Source organism: Artemia sp. Qi Xiang Cuo, unplaced genomic scaffold, assembly GCF_049724085.1.
Source record: "Artemia sp. Qi Xiang Cuo unplaced genomic scaffold, ASM4972408v1 HiC_scaffold_23, whole genome shotgun sequence".
NCBI lineage: Eukaryota > Metazoa > Arthropoda > Branchiopoda > Anostraca > Artemiidae > Artemia > Artemia sp. Qi Xiang Cuo.
In genome coordinates, this window is record NW_028297432.1 from 4,352,470 (window position 1) to 4,359,459 (window position 6,990).

The following is a 6,990-nucleotide window of genomic DNA, read 5'->3' on the forward strand; positions in this document are numbered from 1 at the left end:
AGGGGGGATTTCAATGTTTTTTATGGTCATTAAGAAATGATTGTAAGGCTTGTCCACATTTTTGAGCCTGAGATTGTTTTATTAAATGTTTCGCTTCATCGGTCGGGGTTGGGGGAGGTATCAATCGTTGAGAATAAAGTACGGAAAAAAATGTAAGGTGATTACAATGAGTGACCTAAGCTGCCAACAAATTTTCAAAACCCCATAAAAAAAAGAAACGTTTTTCTTTTGAATTTTCGGCTTTTTCAGTTCAAGTTCGTTTAGAAATGTTGTTGAAAGGGGTCCCAAAATCTTAGAATCACTTAAGTTTTATGGTTTTGTTTGATCTGTCCTTTCACTGTCCATAATATATAGTTTTTGCTGTAAAAAAAAGGTCACCATATCAAACCAAAAAAAAATAAGCTTCATCTTCTCATTCCGTGTATAGTAGCACAAATGTAATTCCTTGCCAAATAAAATGATAGAACAAAGGTAACCAAACCAAAAAACAATTGCATACAGACTGGATGACAAAGCAGAAATGAGGACAAAAAAAAGTGCCAAGGATAAAAAAAAGGAAAAAGATACTCAAAATCCATTGCTGGTGAATAGGCATCGAATCGGTGTTTTAGTTGCCGGGTCTTTTTGACAAGGACACATAGTAAACCTGCCACCCAGCCTTACGGCAGTAGGGGTCTATACCTGGACCGTGAATTGTCAAGTAGAGCAATAATCCACTGCTACCACAGGATTACCGTGGACATCAAGCTAAAACAAGTTTTGATCCCCAGACATATCTTGGATCTACCTATATTTATGTATACTTAGCCACTTAAATCTACTAATTATACCTTATAATTATACTCTATTACTTATATATATCCTTAATTACTAAATTATACTAATATATTTCCTAATTATATACCAGTTCTACTAATTCTAAGCATATACTAATAAATTTTAAGTGTATACTAATAAGCATGTACTATAAAAGTCTTATATACTAACAATATATAACTCTTATTATACATCTACTAATTGTGACGTAGGTAACAATCATATCTACTTAAATTATATCCACTTATACTTGAAAACCACAGTTTCCTAAGGATTTTGTTCTGGTTGTTCCAAAATCATGAAGCTTTAGGGCATTACTAGATCTTTCTCAGTGTTGCCACGTCTAACCGTGAAAAAAACTAGGCAGAACTAACTGATTATATTTGACAACGCCCTTTGTCTCTAAAAATCCGTCCCTAAATGATATTTCATCTTATTGTACTACCATCTGTTGCATTTTAATCACCCCTTCTCTAATGCTAAAACTTCTCTAAGGCTAAACTGCAAAAACTAAAACTGGAGATTAACAATGCAATAAAACAATTTCAGGAATCGAAGAAACGTTTTGATGAAGATGATGAATTCAAAGAAAGAGCCCGTGCTGCGGTTGTTCAATTACAGTCCTATGACCCACACCAATATAAACGGTGGGAACTTATCTGTGATACCTCTAGGAAAGGTAATTAACACTAGGCTTACTTTCTTTTGTTTCAGTATGTATTCGGGCTCTGTGTTGAGGTCAAATACAGGTCTGTTTTTACAGGTCTGATAGTATTTTTGTTACAGGTCTGGTCTAGGTACTTACAGGCTATTTAAAGGTCTGGTAGTCTTTTTTCTATGACTTTGACTGACCCCATGGTTGTGTCTGGGAGTCTTTATGATGTTTTACAGGTTTGGTAGTCTTTTTTTACAGGTCTGGTAGTCATTTTGGTCTGGTATTCTTTTTGTTACAGGTCTGGTCTGGATAATTACGGGTTATTTACAGGTCTGGTAGTGTTTTTGTTGTTACATTGACTGACCCCATGGTTGTGTCTGATAGACTTTTTGCTGTTTTAAAGGTCTGGTAGTCTTTTTTTACAGGTCTGGTAGTCAGTTTGTTATGGTAGTCTTTTTGTTAGAGGTCTTGTCTAGTTAATTACTGGCTTTTTACAGGTCTGGTAGTCTTTTTTTTGTTAAATTTACTGGCCCCATGGTTGTGTCTGGTAGTCTTTTTGCTGTTTTACAGGTCTGGTAGTCTTTTTGGTCTGGTAGTCTTTTTGTTACAGGTCTGGTCTGGGTAATTACAGGTCATTTACAGGTCTGGTAGTCTTTTGTTGTTACCTTTACTGACCCCATGGTTGTGTCATATCCAAATCCAGATTGGGAATTGCCTCCGTTGGTCGAAAAAAATTGTATAATTGCACTATCAGTTTTGCTCTCAAGCACACTAATGCTGAAATAAATTATGAACAATGAAAATGGAAATGACCAAGGCCATCTATATGAGGCAGGGGAGCATTTGGCCCCCCCCTCCTCAGATCTCTCCTCTCCCTAAGAAAAGTTTCTGGCTAATGCTAGAACCCTGAATACGGGCCTAGACTATATACACAAGTTTGCTTATTTTCCTTGTTTTATTTTTTGCTGATTATATTGTTTTGGAATCATTTTCATATTTATTTCAGTAGTATTAAGCTTTAAAACCAGCCAGATATTATAAACGAATTGTGTTTTTTTTTGTTACACAGCAGAGAACTAACGAAGCAAAGAAAAAAATGTGCTTCCCATGCAAAAAATGAGATTTTCCTCGTTTTTCAAGCTAAGGGACTGTAAATTTCCTGAATAGGGGTTTTCGGCCAAGGCAATCCTAATGGTCTACAATGTGTTTTTATCCCACACTATTTTATGGGGTTTCAGGTTTGTTCTTTTTTACTATCTTTGTCTTTTACTAGTTTGTATCTATCTCTGCAGCCGTGACACTTTTTATTTTATACTGCTATTTATTTCTGTTCTTTATTGTTTTTGCTTCATCGTAAAACAATCACGTAATCGTAAGAAAAATAATATAATATTGTACCTGCATAAGTGTTAATTCTAAAACACCTAAAATAAAAGGCAAATAAGAATTTATATGATGTACCTGAAAACACCTCTTCTTTAGTGGGGTAATTTCATCCAACTCCGGGCGGGGGTGGGGGGCAAAGTTGGAGCAGATTTTCCCAAGCCAAGTGAAAATGATAGTGAAAAATGAAAAATAAGCTATATAGTAGCATAAAGGCATAAGGTGTACTAAAGAAAACTGATTTTTCTGTGGGTGCTTGAATTATGTACGCCTATCTTAGTCTTGACAAGATTTTCGATGACACTAAATTTCAGCTGGAGGGGACAGCTGTCCCTCTGCCCCATAGTAAATTACACCCCTGATCTTCATCTTCATATGAATTCTACTTAATTTAATGCTGGTACAGGAAACGGATCCTCATCCTTATAAATAGTGTACAGGCATGTGAAACTTGTATTTCTACATTTTGTATTTTTAGTTGTATTTTGTGGGGGGGGGGGGCTCCAGGGGGGATCCTGTGTAGCCAGCGGGCCGAGAAGATCGGAAGAGCGCATATTTGGTCGGAAATCAAAAGTTCTAGTTGCCTTTTTAAGTGATTAAAAATACTGGAGGGCACCTAGCCCTCTCCCGCGTCCCTTTTTCCCCCAAGTCAGACCCAAATTTTGAGATTGCTATTTTGTTATAGTTAATAACGTTAATTAAATGCATATTTTGTATTAGGTTACATTTTACTTATAGTCAGAACGATGGCGGTTTACCCCTTATTCTCATTATACAGATTTGATGAAATTTTTATGTTAAAAATGCCCTTTTTATATCTAGATTACCGTGCATGTTTGGACTGGCTGGGCTTCAAGAAGAAAAAGAAATGGAGTTTTGTTAAAAGAAATAAACAAATAACAGCAAACCCGAAGTTTGTAAACTTGTGTGGGTAAATATCACCCTTTACAAAGCCCTACATACACACTCAATACCAGCCATCTATATGCCCCATTTTCATTGTTCTATTAGGTAGAGGCTTAATTAAATCTATTTACGCCCTTACGCTCTGCTTAGTTACGCCTTACCGCCCAGTTTATTAATATCCAGACGCCCAGGCAACATTATAGCCACACTAGTAGAAAAAATCAGAATTACGTTTGACTACAGTGCCAATTTTGTATTTCCCAGTTCGTAATTTTTCTTGTTTAACACTGCGCAAATTTCTAGCATAATTTTTGTAATTGTAAGTCTCTACTACTACTAACTACTCACGGCAGCATCTTTGTATTCACATAGTGTAAAACTGATAGCAATATAAAGTAGAATGGGTTGGTACCGCTTATACTTGCTCACAAAATTTCTATTGTCAGAAAAATATTCCTATTTTGTTGAATCTCACTCAAGTAGCGCTTGAAATATGTGAATTGCGACTAATATCAGTCATAATTCTTAGTATATTGATGTCAGCTCTTTTTTTGGAGCTGGTTAAAAGACATTTAGAAAAGTGAAAATAACGAGAAGTCAGTATATATTGTATATAGAGGCAGTTCAATATTTATGGGTTAGTGCATGAATTCAAACCATAAGGAATAGGACATTATCAGGGTTTATTAGGCATTTCAGAGATGGAAAAATCAGAGAATTTGAATTTTAACTTAGTACGGGACGTGAAACTTTTATAAAATGAATCATTTTTGTAACGGATCCCCATCTACCAAATGCCAGCACCAAACTACAACCCATTCCGCCTATCTAGTTATAGTGCAAATTTCCTTATAAGAAGCACTGTCTTATTTTATTTTTTGATGATTTTCATTTTTACTCAAGAAATTAAATTCACTGTCCTTCTTTTTTTCAATGATTCCATTTCTGTCCTACCTGCAGATGCAGAAGGTCTCTTCTCCCCATTATCATTTAGATTTTAGGCATCCGTTATTCTTACATTATTAATCACTTATTCTTTTTATTTGTCTATTCTTTAGTTGTTGTTGGTTATTCTTTCTTTTAAGCTCTACGTTTCAAGATTTTCATATTTTTTTTTCTGTTCTCTTTCAGGTCCTTTGACGGTTATCCCATGATTTGAGTTATAGATGGCGTTTAAACACAATCACAGGATAACAGTAGAGACTACTTTGGATTCAAATCAGGCTCATTCACAATACCCCAACAGATTTACAATGCTCCATTATTAAATGAAGAGCCGGCTTAATATTCGCTTCACAAGCACCCAGCATCAGTACCATTTTGTTTTCAAAGATGAATAAAATTAAATCTTTTACATTATGTGATTCTTCTCTTCTAAACTAGAGCCATTCATTAGTAAAATTAAAAATAAAGCCTTGCCACCATATAGGGGTGCATTGTTACCGACAACACTGCCTGACCCTCTGCCTCGGAATGTCTTCACGTACCAGCTTACAACTTGATCTTGTGGGATAAAGACCAACTATAGATATAATTTGAAGCAGTATAGTTGTCTAACGATAAAACTACACATTCAAGCCATATCTGGTTAACGAGGGAGGCCTGATCATGAAAATCTGTCTATGCAATCTCTCCAAGAAAATTTAAACATAAAAATAGTTCTGTAAACATTGTTAATAGCTGGCTTTAATCATACTCTTTGTAAAGAGCAGCTAGGTTGTATTTTAATGTTTTTATAAAAAAAAAAATTGCTGAGTACATTTAGAGCCTCTCTGTCTTAACAAGATTCTTCAAATTTCTCGTTTTTTTGAATTCTATGTTTAAGACTATTCTCATATTATTGGTTCCTTTGAAACCATTCATAATTTTTATTGTGGGGGACCACTGTAAGGAGACAATTGAAGTCCATGAAGGTTATGTATTTTAAAAAGTAGTTACCTCGAAAAATAATTTTAGTAGCTTGGCTCTAAAAAATGACCTGGGTATACAAAATTTTGGTAAAAGGAATATAAAGCTAATCAAATTTTGGTAAAGATATTATATGTGCCCTATAACCGTCGAGTGGAGGTTGCTTACTAGGACCTTTTGAAATATTAAGGTACAAAACAGGGTAAAGCCGCTCTGGACAAAGCTTGCTTTTCATAATCATGGAATAAGTACCAGTGTGAATATTGCAAACCGGACGATTTCTTTTGATCGTGGAAGTGGGTTCTTAAGTATCAGGATATGCAGGTATAGCTTACTGGTTTTAGATGTCAGGTTATCTAAGATTTTATAAGCCGAGTAAAGTTGTGTACGGACAGGAGTTTTACTAGATACTCTACCTACCTTGGAGGGCGCTAAGGTGTTGGTTGTAGGTGTGAGTAGATTTTATGCCATAGTGTAGTGCACACTGGGACTCTCACGATGAAAATGACCCGGGAGGCAAGTCTACTTGCCCCCTGTGTTGGGACTATGGGAGTAACCTACAAAATTTTATGTGTAATTGTAAGGGTTTGGAAAATTTACAGGGATAAAAAGACCGTAGGAGGGGGCCTAGTTGACCTCAAATTTTTTCGTACCTTAAAAAGCAATATAACTTAATTTTTGTTCGAATGAGTCCTCTCGCGATAGTCAAGGGCCACTTAGTCGATACGATCACTCCTGAAGAAAAACAAAACATCTTTGATCTTTCCCCTGGCAGAAAATACAAAATTTCACATTTTTGAAGATAGGAGCGTGAAACCTCTACAGTAGGGTTTTCTGATGCGTTGAATCTGATGGTGTGGTCTTCATTAGGATTATATGACTTTTAACGGGTGTTTTCTACTTTTTTTGAAAATAAAGCGAATATTCTCAGGCTCGTTATTTTTAATGGGTATGACTATAATTGATGAAACTTATATATTCGAAATCAATATATAATGCTATTCTTTGGATGTATCTAATGATATAAAAATTCCGTTTTTTAGTTTCTATGACTATTTAGTCGGTTCGCTTCATACTTACAGTTCGTTACAACAAACTGTTTGATTAGGAAAAATTTTTTCAGCTTGAAAAAGGTCAAAATGATGAGTTAGAAACTGAAGGGTTAAGGGCTTAACAGCTTGACAGACTTACCCTTACCATTTCATATACAGGTTTTTCTAGACAGGTTTTTCCGAATTTCATTTATATTATTAAAGGCAGAAAAGGAATTACCAAATACATACCTTGCATGGGAATCAGTATAATGGATATTTAAATTATTC

The 6,990-nt window shown here is 35.3% G+C and overlaps 1 long non-coding RNA gene across 1 annotated transcript; it reads left to right on the top strand.

Annotated features, from left to right (window-relative positions):
• The first annotated feature begins 1,114 nt into the window (after window positions 1-1,114).
• LOC148938979 (uncharacterized) lies at window positions 1,115-5,114 on the top strand. Its single transcript, XR_016143583.1, has 2 exons — window positions 1,115-1,495; window positions 4,892-5,114. It is a non-coding gene; the product is annotated as an uncharacterized LOC148938979 (long non-coding RNA).
• Window positions 5,115-6,990: the final 1,876 nt, after the last annotated feature.